This window comes from Pseudochaenichthys georgianus, unplaced genomic scaffold, assembly GCF_902827115.2.
Source record: "Pseudochaenichthys georgianus unplaced genomic scaffold, fPseGeo1.2 scaffold_584_arrow_ctg1, whole genome shotgun sequence".
Taxonomy (NCBI): Eukaryota; Metazoa; Chordata; class Actinopteri; order Perciformes; family Channichthyidae; genus Pseudochaenichthys; species Pseudochaenichthys georgianus.
In genome coordinates, this window is record NW_027263143.1 from 1 (window position 1) to 27094 (window position 27094).

General features: G+C 40.2%; 1 long non-coding RNA gene and 1 pseudogene across 1 annotated transcript; both read left to right on the forward strand.

Moving 5' to 3' along the window:
- The first annotated feature begins 5669 nt into the window (after positions 1-5669).
- On the forward strand, positions 5670-13161 carry LOC139433532 (uncharacterized; annotated as a pseudogene).
- Positions 13162-17385: 4224 nt separating this feature from the next.
- Positions 17386-23907, forward strand: LOC139433531 (uncharacterized). The gene is made up of 2 exons (XR_011642987.1): positions 17386-21733; positions 22646-23907. It is a non-coding gene; the product is annotated as an uncharacterized lncRNA (long non-coding RNA).
- The last annotated feature ends 3187 nt before the right edge of the window (positions 23908-27094 follow it).

Below are 27094 nucleotides of genomic sequence, written 5' to 3' on the forward strand. Positions count from 1 at the left end.
GCATGCGCCAACTGCCAAGACGTCTTGGTTTTGAGCGAGATTTAAATGTAAAATGTAAATGTTTCTTCACTCACTTTCACACTATAATACATAACTGCCTTTGCTTTGCTTTGACTCACACAGCCTCAGTCACTCAATCACATCGTGCACTGTGTGTGTGCCTCTCTGTGACAAGCTAAATATCATGGCACAGTCTAAATTGTATTCTCAAAAATACAGAAAGGAGTGGGAATCAAACTCTGAGTATAAAGGATGGTTGAAGCCATTTATTGGAGACGACACACGGGCATACTGCCTTTATTGTAAGCCATTACATGATATGCAAATTAGGCGATTACGTCATCTAGCGACTTCTGGCGACTTTCCGGACAGCCAATAGCTACTTTCCTTACTATAGAGTTGGCAACACTGCAGATGTGATCCTCCACTCATGTGCACACAGCTCCGTGGTCCATGGCAGGCAGACTTGAGACAGACTTGGCCGCGCACTGAGCCGTAACCGTTAACCTGCAAAAACAGCAGGTAATCATTTTTAGCACGCTAACATGACTGCCCGTTAAATTTGAACCTGCTCAGATGTAGCTTCAAACCCCCCGCTTCACAACAGTATGAATTAAACGAAAATAAAGAGTTCAGCTTTTAGCATGATACTTCAATAACAAAGAAAAGGAGGTTTCAAACTTCCTTTATAACCTCCTTTAGCTTAGGAACCACTGGACCTCCCTAACCGACAGGAGAAGCGAAAATGCTGCCCCACAATGCCTTGCAGCCGCAGCATTTGCCGTCACTCAACAGTCGGCCGTTCACGGAAACAACCGATGATGACCGAGAAATGATATCATGAAAGTTACGGTGCTTATTAAGCATTTTAAAACGTAGGTGGTAAGTTGCCAAAGTGCTTTGTTCTGAACGTTCATCAGTATTATAATCAAAAAGAGAAATATGAACGTTAGTTTTCACTGAAATTATCAAATAAAGTCAACATTTCACAGTCTTTACTGAGCTGTGTGAAGTTTGTTCAACTTTTAACGTTTGAATGGTGATATAAAGTGATAGATGTTAAGGACTAACGTTTATAATAAATACATTTGTATTGATTTTAAGATCTTTTCATAGTTCATACAATCTTTAGGATCATTTGTATTAATGTGGACCGGAGGGAGAGGGTGACGAGCATAAGTTTCACTTTCCTCTTTTATTTCAATTCCAACTTTGGTCATGAAGAATATGTTTCTCTGTTGTCTACGTTCATAAAGCAAAACAGCAGCATCAGAGCACGGTGCATCGTCTATTCCTTGACCTCTGAGTGAAACGTCACGGGGTTAAGGGATAGTGGATAGGAGAATTCAAAAGGATTTAGGGGAAGAGACTGCGGTGCTTTAGAGAATCCGAATGTACTTTCACTATCCGACGTGTTTATGATGTGCCAGCGGACGCCATTAATGTGCGTCTGCTGAACTACAACTTTCCGAAAACGGACTACTATAAGCGCATCATTAATAAACGCTGTTATTGTGTTGTTTTATGGTTTATGAATGTGTGCAACAGCGAACAATATGTTGTACATTAAGGTTGAAATTAAAACAAATAACTAAAGTGAAAGAAAATCGTTGTCACATTGATAATTGTTGCTCACACTCACCTCACCCTCCTGGCAACATAAAAAACAATTGATGGAAACCGTGTTAGACCTACACATGTATTGCTGTACATATCACCATTCTTAAGTTTATAACATGTTGAATTAAAATATGGCCAAAAGTGTCAATTACATTTGAAGCTGTATTGGCTTATTGATGTGTTATGGGACAAAATAGTTGTTTACCCAAATATATTACTAGCAAATGACCACAGGCACAACACTGTTGCACTCAATGAATAACCAATAATCACCCAGCTGAATAGCCTGTTGCTCAATGACCCTATTAGTGTCCTATATAAGAGCCAACCTGATCTCACCAGAATGCGTGACTCCACCACGATTCCTTAACACCACAATGCGTGGTGGAGTCACGAACTTTGTTACATTTACGTGTCGGCACCACGCAAACAACCCCTATGTAAAGTGAATGAGGCTCCTTTGTCGTGGTGCACACACGCATTTCTCCAACGTCCCGCAGTGAGCTTTTATTCTATAAAACGTTTTTTAAATCTACTTTATAGCTTGTAGTAACTCACGGGAGGCTTCTTTTATTTTTATTTTTATTCATAATTATTTTTATTTTTCGTCAGAATGTAAAAATTACATTGGTTACGAATTTGTGTTCTCAAAAAACAATGCATTGTGTGTAATGCAACTGTGATTTTTATTAAATTAGTTAGTTTTTAAGGAAGGCCAGAGCTTCAGCTGTGTCAAATAGATTGTTCCCTTTAGTTAATGTTATTTAAATGATATTACGAGCGTCCATTCCCATTGGATAACGGAGAATTTTACACCCGGAAGTAAGTTTTCTCTTTACTGTCGATTGATTTTACAGTGATATCTGAACTACTCATCGACTAAGTTGGTTGACCTCCAACTGCATTCCATATGAAAAAAAAAACGTTTCGTAAAAGAGAAAATCATACTTTATTTAGCAGTGCTTGCTTTACTCTTTGAAAGTCATCACATGAATGCATTGTAATAAATGGTTTGGCTGCATTAAATATTACACATCTGTCGTAGTTCTTTATTTATCTCCAGAGATCGGGCATCAGAATAGACCGGAAACTATTCTTTTACAGTTCTGTTTTAATTTCACAATAAAGTTAGTAGTAATATTTAGTTTTGATATTATTGTTTTTTATTAACTTATAGACCGCTGGGTCATGTTAAGACCATCTTTTCTGTGTTGCTGTGGGGTTTTTCCATCACTTTTGTGTTACAAATATCAAAACAATAACTAAATAATGTTCGTCGTAAACTAAACCGGAAACAGCAGTATATTTTATTTTGTTAACACTGTAAAATTGACAGCTTTTTAACCCAAACCACCTACTGGTTAAAGCATGTTATTACACGTTTAGAGTGCAGGAAGATTGTATTGCTTTTTAATGACTGTTTAAAATGCCTTTTTCTTAATGTCTTTCATTTTTGTAAAGCACTTTTGAATATGTTATATTTTATGAAAACATTTAAATATTAAGAGTACATACAAAATAGTGGGAAAATAGAAGGTCAATGATATAAATATAGAATAGAAAATATCAAGAAGATACTCAAATGATATCTAGAATAAAACAGTGTAGTGCCTGATAGGAGGATGTGCAAAACAAACAAACTAATAAGGCTTTATTTAAACATTAAATAATACTTTAGGTTAAGGTCTTCTTTTAAATAGGAAAAAAGCTTTGGGGGTATCTATCTACAGATAAATATTAAGCCTGACAAAGTCTAAATTGCATGGTTTGTTTTGGAACTTGACAATCAATGCAATGTTAACTATGTTGAAGCACTTATTTTAACTGATATTATACACATTAATTATAATCTTATGTATGTAGATAGTATAAGAAATGTGCAGAATACGACAGTGTAATGGTGGAGGTATACACATATTGATAGATGTCTATAATGCACTGTTGAGGAACCTGTGACCCAAGTTTTTCATTCATTGCATAACTACACTGTTGTGTATATGATATGTCAATAAACCTTAGAAAATCTTGAAATCTTGAAAGGGATGTGCAAAATAGCAATTATATACAGTCTTTAATTAACTATTAGAGAATAACGAGTAATGAATATGCTTAAACGGATCTGCAGATAAATATGTAGTCTTCTCAAGCACCAACTATCAAATATCTCTCCTGATTGTTGGCACTTGACAATCACCAACTGAATTTCACTCAGGTGTAACTAAAGTCTGATTTAAGGGTTGTTTATATTTCACATCATTAATCCAAATCTGTAAAGTAACTAAAATAAATGTAGTGGAGTAAAAATACCAGGTTAACCTTAAAGAAAGCCCTCAGGATTATAAAATACCCCCATCACCCCAGCCACAAACTGTTCTGTCTGCTGCCGTCTGGCAGGCGGTACCGCAGCATCTGGACTAAAACCACCAGACACAGAGATCGCTTCATCCCACAGGCCATAAGACTATTAAACACCTGAACTTAGAAACAACATCCATAACATTCATCTGGCTGCTACTTAGAAATTATTTATCTAATATATCATATTCCAATCACTTGTATATAGACTCTTATTGAACTATTTCACAATTTTTTCTGTGTATCTGTTTTATTGCGTAGCACTGTTGGAAGAGCCTGTGACCTAAGGGGGGAGGAGGGGGGGGTAGGACACGTTCGATTCCTGTTTTGAAAAGTGTGCAGTTGATGGGTTTCATTCCATTTCAAAGTCCTTTTTGAGCTCTGTGTAAACTTTGCGCACAACATCCAATCACAGAGGTTGAGGACTGATCACGGGGTTTGTCAAGCTAAGCACATGGTGTAGTCCCAAATGATAGCTGAGGATTCTGGGTAGTGTAGTGTCTTCGGCCATCCTAAAACTCAGAAAAAACATTTGTTTCGCCGAATCGAAGGGGGAAAATACAAAAGCATTGTACACAATTCAAACCAATCAATGTTGTGTAATTAACAAGGATAATCTGGTGTTTTTTAGTCGATGAGTAGTGCAGATATCACTGTAAAATCAATCGACAGTAAGGAGAATACTTACTTCCGGGTGTACAATTCTCCGTTATCCAATGGACGCTTGTAATACAATAGAGGGGACATGATCATTATCTTTTAAATAACGTTAACTAAAGGGAACAATCTATTTGACACAGCTGAAGCTCTGGCCTTCCTTAAAAACTAACTAATTTAATAAAAATCACAGTTGTATTACACACAATGCATTGTTTTTTGAGAACACAAATTCGTAACCAATGTAATTTTTACATTCTGACGAAAAATAAAAATAATTATGAATAAAAATAAAAATAAAAGAAGCCTCCCGTGAGTTACTACAAGCTATAAAGTAGATTTAAAAAACGTTTTATAGAATAAAAGCTCACTGCGGGACGTTGGAGAAATGCATGTGTGCACCACGACAAAGGAGCCTCATTCACTTTACTTAGGGGTTGTTTGCGTGGTGCCGACACGTAAATGTAACAAAGTTCGTGACTCCACCACGCATTGTGGTGTTAAGGAGTCGTGGTGGAGTCACGCATTCTGGTGAGATCAGGTTGATAAGAGCAGGTGGGCAGTATCACAGTTTAAGAGCAGGATGGCAGAAATGGAGCGTGTGGCTGCTGTGTTGCGAAACAACAGAGCAAACATTCAGAGGAGGAGAGCATGACTGCAGAGGCTGGCAGTAGGTTTACAAGGGGTAAGTGCAGTGGATTCTGATACTGGTTTTAATGATAGATTACAGAGCATGCTTACATTGCACATACTATCAAGAGTATAGCTGAAACTGTTCCTGTATATTTCATGTGTTTCTGTGTACCTGTGTGAAGTTAGCTTTGAGGGCTTCTTGACAGAAAATTGTCTTATGGTTTAGACAACAAACATATTTCCAGTATTGGTTATTTAGAGCAAACTTGAAGGCTTGAAGGCTATCTCCTCCCATGTGCTTGCCTTACACAACAAATATGCATCATTGTTTAAAAAAATAAAGGAAAGCCACAATATTGATGTATTTTAACCTTTTACTATTTACACCTCTCCTCCTCCTACAGGAGAGGATCAACACCTACGCCAACCTCAACCACCATGTCCCTGTGGTACAGATCTATATGGATCAGTCCAAAGATCTTAGATTTGACTACCGCCTGTCGAGGGAATCCATCGAGGCCCTGATGACCCTTCTCAGGAGGGAGAAGACCCATGGCTGGGTTCTGCATGTGGAGGTCCTCCTGGTGGTCTACTGGCTGGCACATGGGTTGTCCTATTCTGTTGTCTCCAGGGTTTTTGATGTGCCCACGACCACAGTTTTCGATATTGTCCACAGGATGTGTGAGGCAATATTATGTCTGTTGGAGAAGGTCATCCATTTCCCCACATAGGCACAGTGTGCTGAAGTTGGCAATGGCTTTCATCGCCTTGCCAACAGCCCAGCCTTCAGACACTGTGTGGGAGCTATAGATGGATGCCACATCCGCATCAAGGCCCCCAATAGCCCCCATGCCCAGGGTTACCTGAACAGGAAACTGTTCTTATCTGTCCAGCTTCAGGGAATTTGTGACAGCTATGGAAAATTCCTGGACATTTTTGTTGGCTACCCTGGTTCGGTCCACGACACCAGGGTGCTCAGGAACAGTCCAGTGTTTGTGAGGGGCTGTTACCCACCAGCTGGCCATTTCATTGTGGGGGATGGAGGTTACCCGTGCCTGAGGGAACCTCTTAACCTCATCACACCGTACCGGGAACCGTTGAGGGATAGAATGGAGGCGCGCTTCAACCAACACCATGCCAGAGCCCGATCGGTTGTAGAGAGGGCTCATGGGATGATGAAGGCACGGTGGAGAGGGATCTTCTTCAATGCCCTGGAAGTGCATCACACCTTTTCCCCCATGGTGATAGCAGTGTGTGCAGTGCTCCACAACATTTGCCTCACTGATGGAGACATCCTGGAGCCAACTGAGGGAGAGGATCCAGTGCTGCTACCTCCACAGGGACCTGTGCAGAGGGATGAACATGCTGGTCAGCACTATAGAGACAGACTGGCAGCACACGTCTCATCCCCACATGAGCGTCCTCCACACCTAAATGAACATGATTATTTCCTTATATAGTAAGTATATTAATGGCTTTCTTACATCATTCATTTTTTTTAATATGCAATCATTCCCCATGAATACATGTTACTAATGCACGTTATGTGTCTCTTGTGGTGCAGGTTGCCATGCTTGGATTGTTGTTACTCCTGCTGCAGCATGTTCCAGTTGGAAGCAACTAAGCTCCATCTTTTTCGTTGATGTTCACCCCGTTATATTGCATTTTTGTCATGTTTATTTGTACATATGACATCTATTGCACGTCTATCCGTCCTGGGAGAGGGATCCCTGCTCTGTTGCTCTCCCTGAGGTTTCTTCCATGTTTTCACCCTGTTAAAAGGTACACATTAGAAAGCTCCCTGAGGCAAGTTTTTGGTTGTTAAATAAACATTTGGCTGATATATTTCACTGGATTGGGTCTGTCATTTTGCATGTAGTGTTGTCATTACAAAACAGTCATTATTTGGCATTTATAGCACAAATATTGTTGAAAGTAACTGTTGTATTGTATTTGAAACAGCTGCTATGACATGTGGTGCTTTTGTGTAATTTTCCCTTTTATGTAAAGTGCTTGTTTATTGAAGCACTGTTTGAGTGTTATCCAAATCGTCAACTTAAACATTTATTTATTTGTATTTTTCACAAGCTCTGACATGATAAGAAGAATACGCTCATTCTGCTCATTGAGCGCTTTCAGAAGTCTCTCATTCTGTTCAAAGAGCGCTGCATCACGGGCCTTGTCCTTCTCTGCCTGCTTTTTTAGGAAGGCCAACACGCTGCTTCTCCACCTTGGCCTTTTTGTTGGTGGTTGGGAGCTGGTGGAGGGCACGGGCTCCTCCTCACTGCTGAGGGAAACTTGGGCAGGCCCTTCTCCAGCAGAGGTGGAGGCCTCAGCAGCAGTGGTGCCTCCAGAAATGTATCATAGGGGTGGCCAAATGGGGCCACTGAAAATCTTGGGGTGGCCCACCAAAACCAAGACTTTTAATTGCTGTAAAAGTATAGACTAGATGGAAACAATGAGAGAATCAACTACTGATATACTTTGGTTTCTTATTTTATATATTCTGATACTATTCATCTGAAGTGAATATAATACAGATAGTTAACATTTTACTTCAAACAACATTTAAAAGAACCTTGTTTTGTGTTATGTATACATGTGTTGGTGATTTATTGTTTTGGTTTTTATATATGCTAGTTGTTCCTTCCTTTTTAAAAGACAAATACAGCTTCATTTAAATAAGTTCCTTTATTTTAAGGCACAGCATTCTCAACACATACAATACACAACAGCAACAAAACATGTTCTTCAGTTATATTATGTCTCTAGGTTATAAATTGTTTTAGACTGAACAAAGCTGTTTGTGTCACACTGGGATCAAAGATGATTGACATGACTTTATTAAATCAAGTTTTAAAACATTTTATTTCAACAGGACCCAAAAACAGGGGTATAGGTAAAAGGGGTATACAATGGTAAATACATACTGTGATTGAACACAAAAACACCATCTATTATTGACCTTTATATCCAATTCAAAAAATTATAAATGATACAAAACACCACCTTTTAGTATTAGACAGAAAATAGGTGATGAGAGATTCTATTTTTTTTTTAGATTAGGCCACTGTGGTGAGAGTAATACATATAGCTTGTATTCCATTTGTTTTGAAAATGTATATTTATACTTTATAAACAAACTGGTTACCCTTTTTTAAGTTAGCATACAGAACATTATGAAAACAAACTTGACTAATGGTCGGCTCATAACCTCAGAACACAGAAGAGGAAAAACTGCATAGATCCTCCTTTCATTTTGAAGGATCTGCAGACCTAAAGTGTGTAGAAGACTTAAATTATTAAAAAGGTCACAATCACATTAATAAAACTGTATTTAGGTTTTAGTTTCACTTTTACAAAACAGAGTTCCACATGTACTTTCTAGCATGTATGGCCATCTCCTCACTAGCCCTATGCTGCTGCTCCCCTGCCAGCTCTGTCTCTCCTTTACTCATCTTCTTCTTAAAATAAGAAGAGATGTCTGTTGACTTTCTCTTCAATTTCTGCAGATTGACATTACACACAGCAGTGATTATTAATAGTAGCCTACGCATTACACCAGCCCAGCATACCGACATCAGCTAACGTTAGCTTAGCAAGCTAAACTAATGCTAACTAGGATAGCTGCCAAAGTGTGTTTACAGACGAATTATACGTGAAGTCAAGCCAGCCTTTACTGAGCCCCGAGCCTGTTTTCCAGGTCTTCCAGCGTTTTTCTCGTTTTAATGCCATTGAACACACATTTTGGGGGGCCAACAAATATATCAGGGTGGCCATGGCCCCCCTGCCCCCCCCCCCCCCCCCCCCTGCTGGCGCCACTGCTCAGCAGCAGAGGTGGAGGCCTCAGCAGCAGAGGTGGAGGCCTCTGCAGCAGTCCGGTCATGGCTGACAACGGGCATGAGGCAACTAGGGTGGGAGGCTGGATTGATGGCCTTCCCCCAATTGCCTCATGCATAGCCTCAAACCATGGCCAGGTAGCTGCTGAGGCTTCTCCCCCGTCTGTTCCTGTCCCAGTTGGGGGATTCTTTAACTCCTATTGACAACACAGATAACAGACTGTTAGTTAAAGGAATGGTCCACTCATTAGATAATTAATCAAAACTTCAGTATTTAGTGAAACATTATGTTTAAACCATACCCTGAAGAAATCAGCGATATTCCCCGGTAAATAATGATTTTATAGCTCTTTTTTATCAAAACCTTTATATTCCGTCTGGCCGCCGCCATTTTTGCCATTTTCAGTAGTCACGTGATGATCGTGACGTCATCCATGCGTTCACTTTGTCAACACACGGAAACATGGCTGAATATTTGAGTTCGGACTCGTCAGCAGAGGAAGAAGTTTTGATGTTTTATCAGTATGACAATACGACACCCTCTGTCCGTAGACCCTCACATCGTACAAGGAAAAACTTCCGAAGAAAACCCCCAGTTTAAAGGGAACATGGGAGAAACCTCAGGGAGAGCAACAGAGGAGGGATCCCTCTCCCAGGACGGACAGACGTGCAATAGATGCCGTGTGTAAATTGAAAAGATAATACATTTGCAACATAGATAGTCCAGATGTTTGGAAATGCATGTGTGTATAATAGGAAGATGATATAAGATACTATATGTATGTATGTAGTACCACCCTTGCTAGCGATTCCCTCTCTAGTTTAGCATACTCAGCTTCGTTGTCCCTGGCCATAGAATCACGATTTTATGGGGCCGGAAAAAACTGGGGGAAAATACACACTAGTCGGTACTACGCTATATGGAAAGGCCACCAAAAACTGTCCTGGCCTGGACGCTAAAGGACGTTAAAACGGGACTAGCCGCTGCAATGGAAATGCGCTATAACATACCTTATTCTTACTCCGAGCACTACTTCTGCTCCTCCGTCGCTTCACACTTGCAGAGGGCGATTTCTCAACTGGCCGAACTGGTGTCCTGGTCGGTGATGACACCAGAAAGACCGATGGTACTGCATCTCCATTAAGTAATGGTTGTTCCATAAATCCCATGTTATGTTTTATCATACTCTCAGAGTAGTCGTCCGGAAATTTGAAATGTTCGCTGCATACATGAGCCTGTGAATCTCTCGGTTCGGGCCGGGCCACATTTCGCTAGCCACTGCCTCTGAATGTACTTCTTACGCTTACCTTTTGGCAACAGATGGAACTAAGCATTCCGTGGATTGTTCCTATCAGAATTGTGGCAATATTTCGCGATACAGTGAGGCATATTTGAAGAGAGAAACTACAGTAAATAACATGGAGATCAACGTGTCCTCGAAAACCAAACGCATGGTTTACGTCACGTCCGGAAAATGGCGGCGCCCACAGTGTTGATGTTATTTAGGTATATAATCAGTTTAAAATCACTGATAATGTCATTGGATTAAAAAAAAAAAAAGAAAGACTGGCAGAGACTGGTCTGTTTTATCGGATGGTAATTATTTAAAAATGAGTGTCATGAGCATACCATTCCTTTAAAGGGCAGTGAGGCGCAACATCACATTACATTACATTGCATTTAGCTGACGCTTTTATCCAAAGCGACTTACAATAAGTGCATTCGACCAGGAAGATAGAAACTTGAAGAAAACAGAATCATATAAGTACATCAGGTTTCATAGAGCCAAAACATTTCAAGTGCTACTCAACTGGCTTTAGATAAGCCAGTCCTTTATTAGTATATAAGTGCTTAGTTTGTATATAGGTGCACACCAAACGAAAAATTGTACTAATTCTAAATGTGTAATTGCTTATGCCTTAAATGTTAACAAGTGTAAACAACTAAGCGAATTCACATTTTAATATAGGAGGCTGGGGTCGCCAGTTTAAGTCTGTAGCATAATATCTACAAACAATAACCCACCACAGTGCCCAGCCATGTGATTTGCTGTACCTTGTATTTTGTTTTCAAGTCCCATTTCTTTGACGTCTGTGGACCAGTCACCTGGCCCTCCAGACCCATCTCTTTAACAACCTGCCTGTAGTTACAAATTATCTTAATTCACCATGCACATTTATTAAAACATTTTATCAGACAAATATATGTACTTACTCCCAGCCTGATTTGGCAGCGTTTCTTTTGCCACTGAACATGTGCTCCAGCTTAACCCTTGCATTAATTAAGGCAAGGGTTTCAGCATCTGTGACTGAAATAAATGCATCATATTAGGCTTGCATGGTACAACGCAGGAAATGAAGAATTAAATAGCCTAATGCAAACTGAGCATAAAGGTTTTAGTACGATGTTAACTTTACCTGGATAATTTCACAACAGTCATTTCATATAAGCATGTTGCCAAGTTATGGCTTAAGAATGTAAAAGCTTAAGAGAGCAGCGGTAACTTACATGATCTTCGTTTGTCTGCCATGATCGGTTGTTTCCGTGAACGACCGAATATTCCCTCGCCTTAAATGGCACGGCCGCAAGGCATTGTGGGGCAGCATTTTCTCCTCTCCTTTCGGATAGGGAGGTCCAGTGGTTCCTAAGCTAAAGGAGGTTATAAAGGAAGTTTGAAACCTCCTTTCCTATCATTCTCATCATTCTAGAGAATTCGAACGGCACTTATCATGGCTGCCACTGAGGGACTTCCGGGTCATTTCACTCCTTTAGGAAGGTTCCTAAGCTAAATGGACTATTCGACTGCAGCCCGATTCTCTAAAGCACTGCACTCTCTTCTCCTAAGTCCTTTTGAATTCTCCTATCCACTATCCCTTAACCCCGTGACGTTTCACACAGAGGTCAAGGAATAGACGATAGGGTTAGAACTTAGGAGCTGATTTTTAAACTATTCGACTGCAGCCTTGGCCGCGCACCGAGCCGTTGACCTGCAAAAAGTGGCTGCTCCCGCGATAATTAAATAGTTCAATGAAATAACAGAAACAAACTCTACTGCTCAGTAGGTGTGTCTCAGTTCAGCGGCCGTTTCCTTCGGAGGCTGCGTTCGTTGACCACTTGCGTCACTTTCGCCGAGAGGCTGTCCCAATTTAAAAAAAATACAAGAACGTAACGGCCCGTCCACACCATGGTCCACACGTAGTGGCGCGTTCGATTACTGTTTGGGCTGTCTGCCGTGGGCTGCATTCCACTCCAAATAGCCGGGCGGCCCCAGAATCCAAACGCCAGCTGTTTTATGGATTCTCATTTAATTTCCAATAATATCTCAGTACTGGGTTATTTCCAATTTCAAAATAAACACATGTATTAAACAAATAGAAATAAGAAGTAAGTATATTATAGTATATTCAAGAATGAAAAAATATAAAAAAACATGATTTTAACACTGTCATGTTGTAATTTTAACTGTATTGTATTGTTTTATGTATTACAGTTTTTCTGTGTTCAAACCACAGTAATCTGTCAATTATACAATGAAATATCATTATTTTAACATAATTCTTAATGTGAATTTAACAGTTTTGTTTGGTTCAGTACTTTACGAAATATTACTGTAAATTAAACACGGCTTCATTGTTTCTCTATTTACAGTTTTTTGATGTCGTGATTTTACAGCTTTTCCCTGTTAATTTCACAGACTTTTTTACAGTGTACCCTACCTTTAAGTACTTCTCTTAAAATAAAATATCTTACATAATTAAAAGAGACATATAATAAAAAATAGAATCGCCTTTTTTTTATTTCTCCAGCGCATTCAACACGATCCAGCCTCGGCTACTGAGTGACAAGCTGCAGGCTATGAGGATAAACTCGTCCACCATCTCCTGGATTACCAACTACAGACCACAGTACGTCCGGCTGGGCAGTGTGCTGTCTGATGTGGTGGTTGGTAGTATAGGAGCCCCACAGGGGACTGTGCTGTCTCCCTTCCTGTTCACCTTATACACCTCTGACTTTCAATACAACTCAGTCATGCCACCTGCAGAAGTTTTCAGATGACTCTGCAGTGGTAGCAGGGCTGGACTGGGACAGCAAATCGGCCCTGGCATTTAGACCCAGACCGGCCCAAATCCATAAAACAAACGAATAGTAGCGGTTCCTGACAAGAAGAATAACTCAGTATAATTTAAAAAAACGCTATTATTATCCTTTTTACGTACCAGGGGCAAACAAAACTAATACATACCACAAGTATGTGTAACTATCAATCATTAGAAATTAGACCTTCAAACCCTCTCACAAAGCGAACAGTGACCGAGCACTAATAGGAGGGTCTGGGGAGGTATGCCCCCCCCAGAAGAAAAGTTTTAAAAATAACCCCTTAAATGATGACTTCTAGTGAATTTAGTGGGGGGGGACCCTATAGTGCCCTGCCTCCAATTTCTGATCTCATCATGGCGATCTGGAATGACGGAAACGAAGACCTGCTCATCACCTTGATCCAGGAAAGGCCAGCTCTGTACGACATCACTGAGAAAAGGTACTCGAACCGAGTAGTGAAAACCGGACTCTGGCGAGAGATTGAAATGCAACTTGGTTTCTCGGGTAAGATTATCTTTTTCATCAATTGAGCTCTTTAGCAGATACTGTTGGCTTTTTATTGTTTGCCAGCGTACAGTGATGTTAACGTGAAATGTAATTTGTTATTTCAACCTTGTGTTTTGTTGTTATCTTGTTGCTAGCTGTGCAGTTTGGCACTGCATATAGATATGAATTGGACATGCTAACTAGCCACAATGCTTACATCGTTTATTTGTGTGCTTCAGAGAAAGAGCGGAGGAAGAATTGGGATTCTATGCGAACCCAGTACACCCGGTACAGGAGACTTGCCCCTTCGGGTAGTTGTGGAGCACAAAGGACTGGCAGAACGCAGTGGATCATAACCAGGCTGCATTTTTTAGAGCCCTACACAAGAAGGAAGGAGAGTACTTCGAACCTCACCATCACTGTAACTATTTTATTTGTTGAGTACAAATAAGTGTTTCTTGCTTCTTTCATTTACAAAAACATTATTTTCATTCATTTAGTGGTTACAGTGTTAAATATAACAATAACATAATAATATATATATTATTGTATTATAAATATTGATGTGCTCATCACCTTAATATTGCAGCTGGTAAAGGAGGAGCTAATTGAAATTACATGATATACTGCTGGGTAGCTTATGAAATTCACCATGGGATCAATAATGCTTTTATCTTAACCTATAATAATTAGGGCTGTCAAACGATTACAATTTTTAATCAGATTAATCACAGCTTAAAAATTAATTAATCATGATTAATCACCATTCGAACTATGTCCAAAATATGCCATTTCTTTATGTATATTGTTGTGGGAATGGAAAGATAAATGAAAGAAGGCGGATATATCCATTTAACATACAGTATCTATGTTTATTATAACATTTGTCTGCATGTCAAAATGAAAGACAACCCACACACCTATCAATCATCAAACCGTGGGGTCTTAATTCATTACGTGTTGATTTCTATCAACGGGGGAGTACTTCAGGAAAGTCGACAGAGGGGGGGGGGGGCTAGTGGAGTACTTCGTGACCACAGAGTGTGAACGTTGTGATCAGCTGTTTTAGCACAGTTCTCCAGTGAAGGGGGGAGTCTCCCTCCGCAGCCGGTTGGCGTAGTTTTGGCACAGTTCCGTTGTACAGACCGACGTTAACAGCAGCCCTGTATGTGCACACGGAGACCGACTCTGTCGTCCGGTGATCTAACCGCCTTCTGGAAAAGCTTCACAAGTACGTCGGTACGCAAATGCGCTTTGTGACACAAGTGACGGTACGCATTTCAGATTACATAACCTGCATACCAGTTATGTGCACCCCTGTACCAGAGCCATATTATTACTATTATATGGCTCTGCCCTGTACTACAGCAAAAGTATTCTCCGTCGGGACTTCCTGCAACAACACCACGCCGTTATCAAAGATGTTCTATTGAGAAGACGATCACTACGTGACAAAAGTTTTCAAAACCGTGGCTACTGAAATCAATCTGACTAACTGCTGTCTGTGCAATTTACTCCGCGCGAGTTGGCAGACTTTATTTTGCTTACTTTAACAGCATTTTTCATGGTGGGGCTAAGCCATTTCTTGGTATGGGTGTAGCCTACCCCAGCCATACCCTGGCGCTGCCACTGGTGGCACGTATGGGGCGGGCCATTCTGCACATGCGTTAAATGCGTTAAATATTTTAACGCAATTAATTCAAAAAATTAATTACCGCCGTTAACGCGATAATTTTGACAGCACTAATAATAATACATGATCAAATATGTCTTGATTATATTTTGTAGTGTTCTGAATCTTCTAGAAGTATGTCTTTAGCATCTGAATAGAGCATCACAATGTGTCTACAATGTGCCTCTCACACTTGACCACACCCCAAACTAATGGCACACACATTTCAGAGTATTGTCTTGTTATGAATGCTTAGTAAACAGTTTTAAGAAGCCATGGTATTAAATCCAACTAACTGTGAATTTATTTTAAGAAATGTAAGGAATGTCCGGTGACTGCAGAATCAACCCCCGGTGGCACCAGCAGTGAAACCTCGACCAGCACCACCGAGGAGTCCTTCCACTTTGATGCTGAGCCCTGCACTCCCCTGGCAGAATCCACCATCTGCACCACACCGGCACCGCTCGGAGAGAGGCCAAGCACACTCAGCACTCGAAGGCCTCCGGTGAAGCGCAGGATGATGATACTAAATGAGATACTATCTACCGCTGTTCATTGTTCAAGATTGAAATTTTGTTGCCCCTCTATTCATAGCCTTTCATACATGGTGGTTTCTTCATTCTCGAACTGTTGTGGAGCAGAACTATACAGTTGCAGGATTAGTCTCAAGTACCTCAATATAATTATAGTATGTCTGCACTTTATGTGCTCATTTCATCATTCATTCATGTATTTTATATTCTACTAAAACTGAATCAAACCATAAACAAGGTGGCCTGTTGGGATTACTATATATATATCAACCTGATCTCACCAGAATGCGTGACTCCACCACGACTCCTGAAGGATAAAGATAAGGAAAAAGTAACTGTGAATAAGATATAGTAAATCCTGTTATAGGAAACATTGAGCTGTCTGAGTGGAAAAATAACGTGTTAAAGTTTACTGCTGTTAAAGTTTACTGCTGGCCGGCTACATCCTGTTATCTTCAAGGACGAGATGTGGGGCCCTGATCCTCACCAGACGCAACTGTCTTGTGAGAAAACCAGTTAAAACAGGTAATTAGAAAAAGGGAGTATGGCCCTGGCCTGACCTTGGCTAAAACTGTGTGTTGCTGGGCAGAAAAGGCAGACTGCAGCACAGAGAGCACCAAAGGTGGGGGCTTCACAGCAAACACTATAAAGAAAAAGATATATTCAGAATTCGGCACTCACTTCAACTGGGACCTCACACTGACGAGCCTGTCACGGTGGGAACTCAAGAAGGAGTCCAAAGCGCTTTGTGGTATAGTACGGATTGATATATCTTTGTTGAACTGTGTAATAAAGTGCTTATTTGTAGAAACAATTCATTGGAGTGCAAAGTCTAGTTTTTGTACAGCTAACAGAGAATAGTGTCTAGGACACAATTCCTTTCCCCTCAGAACTAAGAAAGGTCATCGGCAGATCCGGACGGCGACCCCGCTCTGGCCATATCCAAACGATCTGCGCGGAGGACGGACCTGGTCCGGTAGACTCCAACAGCTTGGTGACCCCGTGACGTGATGGTCTAGAGCGGGAAGTCCGGACACCGATGACCTTCTGAGAGGACACCAAAAAACATTGAGTTTACGGCTTTTACAAGAAACCATCTCACACAATCAAAAACCCAGGTCATTTAGAATCAAGGTAAGCATCTGCCTGTTACAACAAATAGATGTGTTTGAAATACCACTACATTTTAGGATTGTGTGAAAATGGCAGAAATAATTGTCTCAGCTAAAAAGTAAAGATAAAACGTAAATAAAATTGTGTGCACTGAATAGATCAACAAGGGTATAAACAAATCTGTGATGAGAAGCGGGTGGAACCCGTAATTTATGAGGATCCGCCGCGGTCCAACGGGAAGGTGTCAAACTTGTCAAACAAGTAGCCAACAGTAAGGTGTCAAACTTGTCAAAACAAGTAGCCAACAGTAAGGTGTCAAACTTGTCAAAACAAGTAGCCAACAGTAAGGTGTCAAACTTGTCAAAACAAGTAGCCAACAGTAAGGTGTCAAACTTGTCAAAACAAGTAGCCAACAGTAAGGTGTCAAACTTGTCAAAACAAGTAGCCAACAGTAAGGTGTCAAACTTGTCAAACGAGTAGCCAATAGTAAGGTGTAAAACTGGTCGCCGTATCAGTAGCTAATATATCTGTGTACAATGTTTGCTGTTTGTTGATTGTTCTGTCTGTTGGTTGTCATTGTTGATTCGTAAAGACCTTGTTTTATGTTGGTAAATGTTTTGGTATACCAATAGTTTGTTGATTAGTTGTTGAAAGAAGCCCCCCTTCTCTTGAAAAGGCTGAGAGCTCCAGCCGGAGCCGGGGTGTCAGTATTTGTCTGTGAAAGAATCTCCCCCCACTTTTGGATTCTGTAGAAGAATACTCTTTGTTTCAATCAGAAAAAGAGCAAGCTATTCATCACAATTGTATTTTTAGGTTATGAATAAAACAAAAAGTAGTAGCCTAAGTGATAAACAGGAGGGTTTTTGAATGCTTGTCAGTCAGAAGGAATATATTAATGTTTATATAACAGGGGAAGCTCATTTGTGGTCAGCTGCCCTCTGTTCTTCAATATTCTGTGTTGCTCCACGGACATTCAAATAAATAAGAATAAGGACATTAAGAGTAACGACAAGAATTGTCCAGTGTATTAATAAATACAAGTGAACACATATTAACCTAGTCAGATAAATAGATACGAAGTCATTCTTGTTTCAAGGAAGCCCCCCCCCCCTCATGGAATGCCTGTTCAAGCCGGGGTGTCTGTGAGAGTACCCACACCCCCCTCCTTCTTTTTTCTCTCTCTCTTCTTAAATGCATGAAGAAAGAGCATTGAATTTAAAACAAGGAGTGAATAACATTGAAAATGAATAGATCAATGTGGGAGCTCAAGTAGTAGATATTGAAATAAATAAGAAACTATAATTTGCTGTTTTTAGCATAGTTTTTGTAGGACACAGTTACGTCACTTTGTGGTTTTATGAGGGGTTTTGAGAACTGATTGGTACCATTACATTGCATTGTGAATTTCGTGGTATTTGTCATTTACTGAGAAGTTTACTTATATTTCGAAGGCATTTATTGCATACAGTAACGTTGAGGGAAAGTAATAATACTGTTTGCTGAGTATATGAAGCAGGTTAAAGTTTGATTCAAATTGAACATAATAGTGGATTATTCCACCTAGTGTTTTTATAATATCATTAGTAGACATTAATTGTGTTTGTAAGTTTATGAAGAAAGAGTAGAAAGTAAACGGGAGGTTGTTATGAGTTTGTCAGTCAGAATGAATCTGTTAAATGGTTACGCATGACAGAGGTGTTGCACAAACACACCGGTGATTGATGAGGGGAAACTTGAGCCGGCAGCTGCAGGGCACAGGGAGGAAAGAGAAAGACAAGTAGATGTTTTGAAGAGTTCAGAGAGAGTACAACTTGTTTCTAAATAATGTCATATTGTTTTGTGAGTAAACATGAAATAAAAATATATTTACTAGATATAACAACAACAACAGGCTTAACTAGGTTGACAGAAAACTGCTATTAACCAGTTTCAGCAGCTACTGTTATATCTGTGTTCTACAGAGAACATATGTTGCATTTACAATTCATATTAAGGAAGTCCACAATTGATACCATTAAAGACCTTTTTTGGTTTCAAATTAAAGAAGATTTTAAAGATGAAGTAAGCAGGACTTCAACTAGACAAAAGAGATTTTACAATGTGGTTTTACTACTGTTAATGGAGTAAAGAATCCGGGTAGACTACTGCCATTGATTTGTTTTAACATTCACATGTTTCAGCATTCCTGACCATATAGACACTCAGCCGTTTTATTTCGTAACCCTTTGGGGGAGAGATTTAAATTGAGTTTATCTCCAGTTGCTGGTTTTATTGTGATTACAGCGGCACTGGAAAGTTGTGCGCCACCTTTGGGTTGTACTCTGAATCAGTGTGTTGGTGAAGAGTTGCTCACTACAGAAACAGAAGAACTGTGCAAAGAACGCATCTGAGGAGGGTTTGACATTTTGCGTGTACCTCGTTGTCAAGGCAACAGTGGTGGGAAGAGAAACAGCAGTTTTGGGGGATTCCTGCTGTGCGGAGGACAAGTGTGTCTGCTGACTGTAGCACATTGATCCAGAGGTGCCTTCCCCCTCAGGACATCCCAGTGCAAGAGTTTCATTGATCCTATTGGCTACAGCTGCAGAGGACAACGCATTACTGACTGTTCACAATGTGACAAGATCTTGAGACAGGCTGGTCTCAGGCGGTTCAGACTCTGAGGAAAATATGCGATGATTTGACAGCATAACTGTGCAAGAGTTTTCCAGAGGGTGGTGTACAACAATAACATTAGTGTTTGAGAGGGGAGGCTGATTGTTTAAATGATGGTCTGGAATGCTGAAAAGATTAAAGTTTAATATTCTTGGTTGACAAACAAGACATCTGATTATTAGGTCACACATAATAATTTAGACATATAAACTAACTATGAGTAAAGGGATTAATGGATTTCATATCCTAGGGAGGGTTAGTTAGGTTGCGAATACTTCGCAGGCTATTTGCTAATGTATTTTGAAGAACAAATAACAAGGACACAAGTCCAATTTTGTTTTGTTTTTAGATTAAATTGTCCGTTACCAAAACTGTTCACCTTGTGTCTAGATTTGGACTTTGAGGGTAAGGGAGTATTTAGGCTTATTTTTATACATCTGACATTTTAAAATATGTTGGCTGTTCACCAGATAGACATTGGTTAAGAACTTTTCTGAAGATTGAATATTTGTTCCATTTCTACATATTCCTATTTAAAAAGTAATTTTAGAGTAAAGAGGGCTGAGGCTGAAATGGGAAATAATGTGGGGCCTTCAATCACCCATTAGAAGGGTGCATATTATTGATGACCAATAGGGAGGAGGGGTCACTCGACCCACCCTGCAGTGGGTTTTAAAATCTTACTTGCAGCTTCACAGGAAGCGCACAGCACCCGATTATGAGTTTAGAGGACTAGCGGCACCACCTCCTAATGGACATTCATTTAGTTGGTAATTAACTGACATTTAGAGATGTTAAAAAGTAAAAACATACCTACCATGAGGGATGATTCCTAAGTTCAGCTACAAACCATTGATGAAATTACTTCTGTTTTTAGGTCCTTGATAAAGGAAGGAGTGATTGTTACATGTTCAGGACACCCAGGGTTCCACGCACTGTTAAAGAGGGTAACATTGTTCTTTAAGTGCACCAGAATTGAAGATAAATTAATAGAATGAGTTATGGAATACATAGAAGAGTTTCACAGATCCTGATAATGTTTTGACACAAGATAATAGTGATGTACACAAGTTTCTGAATTACATCTATTAGACGTGTTGATATTGATTAGGTGTAAATGAACTGCAGTAGTAGTACAATAAGGAAGTGACATTTTTTGGCTAACACTTTTCAGGGAATTTGGGAGAACAGAGATATCTTGAACATTATAGTTGTAATTGTGAATTAATAAATGATGGCGCTCCATATATACAGATTTCTATAGACGGAGGATGCTGGCCTGTGCTGGAACATCGGAGTCTCTGCAGGGCACGACACATGGCCAAAAAGACTGAGACCAACTGACCTTTGACCCTGACAGACAGGGTAACTTGGGAAGGCACTGTCAATGACTGACTCTGAGGTGTACCTGACCAAAACCTGACTTTACAACCTGAGGGTGTGAGTGAGTGAGTGTATGTTTGCATCTGATCAGTGCAACTGCATTATTAATCAAGCATGTTTTGGACTAACACATTATTTCTGTGTGATAATAATGTGTGAAATGAGAGGTTTCCTAACATTGCACAAAAGGGGAAACCGTTTCTAACCTACTTGATGTTTCACTCCCACAGGAGGTGGCGGTTTGAAGAATGTGAAACTCAAACTATGACATTTGAAGGTTCTGTTTCTTTTAGGACTGAAAGATGGAGAGAAACACTTACTGGAGTGTTTACTGTGGGAAATGATGGATGTACATTTGGGAAAATGTTTGGTATTGTCTTATAATCCATTATGACCTGAAGGTTTTCTTCCCATACAGGTTTTTGTTTACACATGAGATAATGTGTAAAAAAGGGGGAGTGTAAACTTTACAATGTACATTTTTCATTTAGGGACTGAAAGGAACCTGCTGCCCAACTCCATTGTTCAATCTGATCATTGATTGACAGTTTTAGAATTGACCTGCTCCATATCTGGGGATAACACACTGTTTGATGAATGTCTCTAATATTGATTGAGTTATAGCAGGTAACACAGATAGAGAATCAGTGGCCAAGGGGCTGCCAGAGAGATGGACTTAAGAAGCTGACCTGTGAGTAATGTGTCAACTAATGTGTCAACAGGTATTAAAGTAACTAAGGTTTGAAATGTAGAAAGAACATATTTACAGTTAAAGTTAAAACATAGTAATGTAATGAGACACAATGTAATTTGGACAACATCATGTAACTAGCCTGGTAAAGAAGTAAAAGCCATAGACTTTATTGTTGAGGTCATTATGGGGATACACATTTAATCTAAATACATAATAGAAAGACATTTGAGGACAGTTTGTTGGAATTCTGTATTCATTTTTTCAGCGGGATAATATCTAAGAACTGACGGGTAGAAGCAGTATCACCAGGAAGCCGTTCACTTTGTTAGTATTGTGATTTTGGTTGTTTTTGAATCCATAAGATTAGTGTGTTTCTTTACCAGAAACATTAGCAGTTCAAATCATATTTAGATTTTTAATGGGATCTCAGGGATTTCATTTAAAAATAAATACAGATGCTTGTCAGAAATTCAGAGCTATTGAAATATGTTATTTAGTTTACCTAAAGATGTTGGGGTTCTTATTTAGTTGGCACAGTCCAAGTATTAAGATTCTGAAGCTGCACAATTAATTTAGAAAACCTGTGCACAGACGTCTGTTGTTTTAAGACACCCCACCAACAGGCTTCAAGTGGCCACGCACTGGTGGGTCAAACAGCCGAGGGCCCCAGAGCCCGGAGCGTAGGCTTGAGGGATTTGTATCAGATTTCTCCACACAGGTTGCTGACGCCGAAAGGGGGACCCGAGACGCAGGAGGCTGACTGTCAACCCCAGGCTCTCCGGCCCCGACCGAGTGACCCAGAGGACATCCCATGCCGTCCGCCTACAAGGAAAGGGGGACACGTGGTACCACTGGAGCAGGTGTGTGGAAGCACCAGCACCTACCAGGACCCTCGCTGACACCATCCAGGACCTAGGCCAACTGAACATCAGGCAAACAACCGAAGCCCCCAACCCCCAAGTGTGGACATCGACTCAACTTCCGAGGAGGAGGAGACAACAGGAGAACCAACGGCAGCCCAGGAGATAACAGCCGGCGAGGAGGCACATCAAGGGACCGCTCCCCCAAAGTAGGCGGTACACCACACGCATCACATACACACACCACACAAGAGACACTCACCTACACTGATACACCAAAGAACTTTTACAAGAAAAACGAAGATGAAGAAGAACTCAGGACCTAACCAACACCTCTATTGCTTGGCCTTAACACTTTGTTTTTTCATCATTGTTGGAATAATCATTATCATAGTGGGTGAAAGGGGGAGGCAAATCATTGACCAAAGTAATAATCCAAATTCCCCACAAAATGAAACTACACAAGATATCAATGGCCGTGTTTGCAGCAATTTTGACCTTGTGCGGGTGCTGCTGCATCCCATGTATCCGCTCAATGGTGGACAAAATAATTAGTACCGCCATAGCACCTTCTACTCCCCTGGGCCAACAACTCGCCTTGCTATCCTTAGAAAACAACCCAGACATTGAGGAAGGCGAAGAAGAAGCAGCAGCAATGGACACTTTCCCGACAGCACCATCAGTACCACCGTATGGCAGAATGTGGGAAAGAGAGACAGAAGCCTAAAACAGCTGACATAAATGTACATAAACAATAGCGTTGTTTTGTTGCCCCAATCATTAGAATGGGGCAAAAGGGGGATTGAAGGATAAAGATAAGGAAAAAGTAACTGTGAATAAGATATAGTAAATCCTGTTATAGGAAACATTGAGCTGTCTGAGTGGAAAAATAACGTGTTAAAGTTTACTGCTGTTAAAGTTTACTGCTGGCCGGCTACATCCTGTTATCTTCAAGGACGAGATGTGGGGCCCTGATCCTCACCAGACGCAACTGTCTTGTGAGAAAACCAGTTAAAACAGGTAATTAGAAAAAGGGAGTATGGCCCTGGCCTGACCTTGGCTAAAACTGTGTGTTGCTGGGCAGAAAAGGCAGACTGCAGCACAGAGAGCACCAAAGGTGGGGGCTTCACAGCAAACACTATAAAGAAAAAGATATATTCAGAATTCGGCACTCACTTCAACTGGGACCTCACACTGATGAGCCTGTCACGGTGGGAACTCAAGAAGGAGTCCAAAGCGCTTTGTGGTATAGTACGGATTGATATATCTTTGTTGAACTGTGTAATAAAGTGCTTATTTGTAGAAACAATTCATTGGAGTGCAAAGTCTAGTTTTTGTACAGCTAACAGAGAATAGTGTCTAGGACACAATTCCTTTCCCCTCAGAACTAAGAAAGGTCATCGGCAGATCCGGACGGCGACCCCGCTCTGGCCATATCCAAACGATCTGCGCGGAGGACGGACCTGGTCTGGTAGACTCCAACAATCCTTAACACCGCATTGCGTGGTGGTGTCACGAACTTTGTTACATTTACGTGTCTGCACCACGCAAACAACCCCAATGTAAAGTGAATGAGGCTCCTTTGTCGTGGTGCACACACACATTTCTACAACGTCCCGCAGTGAGCTTTGAGCTTTTATTCTATACAACGTTTTTAAAATCTACTTTATAGCTTGTAGTAACTCACGGGAGGCTTCTTTTATTTTATTTGTATTCATAATAATTTAAATTTTTCGACAGAATGTATTATGGTGCATTAGTTACGAATTGTTGTTCTCAAAAAACAGTGCATTGTGTATAATACAACTGTGATTTGTATTAAATTAGTTAGTTTTTAAGGAAGGCCAGAGCTTCAGCTGTGTCAAATAGATTGTTCCCTTTAGTTAACGTTTTTTAAAAGAACATTATATTCCCGATTTGATCATGTCCCCTTTATTGTATTACGGAGAGCAATGTGAGCATCCATTCCCATTGGATAACGCAGGATTTTACACCCGGAAGTAAGTATTCTCTGTCGATTGATTTTACAGTGCTATCTGCACTACTCATCAACTAAAAAACACCAGATTATCCTTGTTGATTACACAACATTGATTGGTTTAAATTGTGTACAATGCTTTTGTAATTTTCCCCTTCGATTCGGAGAAACAAACATTTGTTCAGTTTAGGATGGCCGAAGACACTACACTACCCAGAATCCTCAGCTATCGTTTGGGACTACACCATGTGCTTTGCTTGACAATGTTGAAGTTTACGCTGAGCGACAAACAGCATTTTGAAATGGAATGAAACCCATCGACGCACACTATTCAAAACAGGAATCGAACGTCTCCTCCCCCCCCTCCCCCCCTTAGGTCACAGGCTCCTCCAACAGTGCAACACAATAAAGCAGATAAACAGAAGAAATAGTGCAAGTCAATACAAAAAGAAAAAAGTGAAATAGTGCAATAAGAGTATATACAAGTGATTGGAATATGATATATTAGACACATCATTTCTAAGTAGCAGCCAGATGAATGTTATGGATGTTATTTCAAAGTTCAGGTGTTTAATAGTCTTATGGCCTGTGGGATGAAACTGTCCCTGAGTCTGGTGGTTTTGGTCCGGATGTAAGATAAGATGGTACTTTATTGATCCCAATTTGGGACATTGTTTTTGTTGCAGCAGCATAAAAGACAAGGCATTTTACAATAAAACAAAACCACAAATAAACAAGAATAGAAAGAAAATAGAATAGAAAATATACGTGTTGAAATAGAAAATATACATGTAGATATTATATATGCAAATATACATATTCAAAAATATATGACAATGGAATATGGAATATCAAATATTGAACAGATTATATATGTGTACAATGTACAGCGAGGTTGTATTAGAGAAACTATGGAGCAGAGAGTTCTCTTCCAGCCAGAGGTGATTTATTGGACAGAGTTATGGCAGTGGGCAGGAATGTGTTCCTGTATCGGTCCTTGTGACAGCGGAGCTGCAGCAGTGTGTTGGAGAAGGAGCTCCGTTGACTGTCCAGCTGCAGGTGGAGAGGATGGGTGGGTTATCCATCATGGACAACAGCCTGTTCAGTGTCCTCCTCTCCACCACAGCTTCAAAGGGGTCCAGCTTGATGCCGATGACAGACCCAGCTTTCCGGATCACTTTATTGATCCTGCTGGTGTCACCGGCTCTGATGCTGCCCCCCCCAGCAGACCGCAGCAAAGAAGAGTGCACTGGCCACAACAGACTAGAAGATCTCCAGCATCTTGCTGCACACGTGGAAGGATCTCAGCTTCCTCAGAAAATAGAGTCTGCTCATCCCCTTCTTGTACACAGCGTCAGTGTTGATCCTCCAGTTCAGCCCATAAGTGCACTCCCAGGTACTGTAGTCCTCCACAACAGCCACATCCTCTCCTAGAATGCGGCTGTTGTGCCAGATGGCAGCAGACAGAACAGTTTGTGGCTGGGGTGATGGGGGTCTTTTATAATCCTGAGGGCTTTCTTTAAGGTTAACCTGGTATTTTTACTCCACTACATTTATTTTAGTTACTTTACAGATTCTGATTAATGATGTGAAATATAAACAACCCTTAAAGCAGACTTTAGTTACACCTGAGTAAAATTCAGGGAAGGTGATTGTCAAGTGCCAACAATCAGGAGAGATATTTGATTGGAGGACTGGCTTATCTAAAGCCAGTTGAGTAGCACTTGAAATGTTTGGCTCTATGAAACCTGATGTATTTTATTATTCTGTTTTCTTCAAGCTTGTATTTTGTTGGTCGAACGCACTTATTGTAAGTCGCTTTGGATAAAAGCGTCAGCTAAATGCAATGTAATGTAATGTAATGATTGTTGGTACTTGAGAAGACTAAATATTTATCTGCAGATCCCTATAAAGTATATACATTACGTTATTCTCTACAAATAGTTAATTAAAAACTGTATATAATTGCTATTTTGGACATCCCTTTTCAAGATTTCAATATTACTCTAAACGTGTAATAACGTGCTTTAACCAGTAGGTGGTTTGGGTTAAAAATCTGTCAAGTTTACAGTGTTAACAAAATAAAATATACTGCTGTTTCTGGTTTAGTTTACGACGGATATATTTAGTTATTGTTTTGATATTTGTAACACAAAAGCGATGGAAAAACCCCACAGCAACACAGAAAAGATGGTCTTAACATGAGTAGTTAATAAAAACAATAATATCAAAACAAATTATTACTACTAACTTTATTGTGAAATTAAAACAGAACGGTAAAAGAATAGTTTCCGGTCTATTCTGAGCCAGAGCTCTGTAGATAAATACAAATACAGAACTACGACAGATGTGTAATATTTAATGAAGCCAAACCATTTATTACAATGCATTCATGTGATGACTTTCAAAGAGTAAAGCAAGCACTGCTGAATAAAGTATGATTTATCTTTTACGAAACGTTTTTTTCATATGGAATGCAGTCAACCAATCACAGAGCTTGAGGCAACGCAGACCATAGCT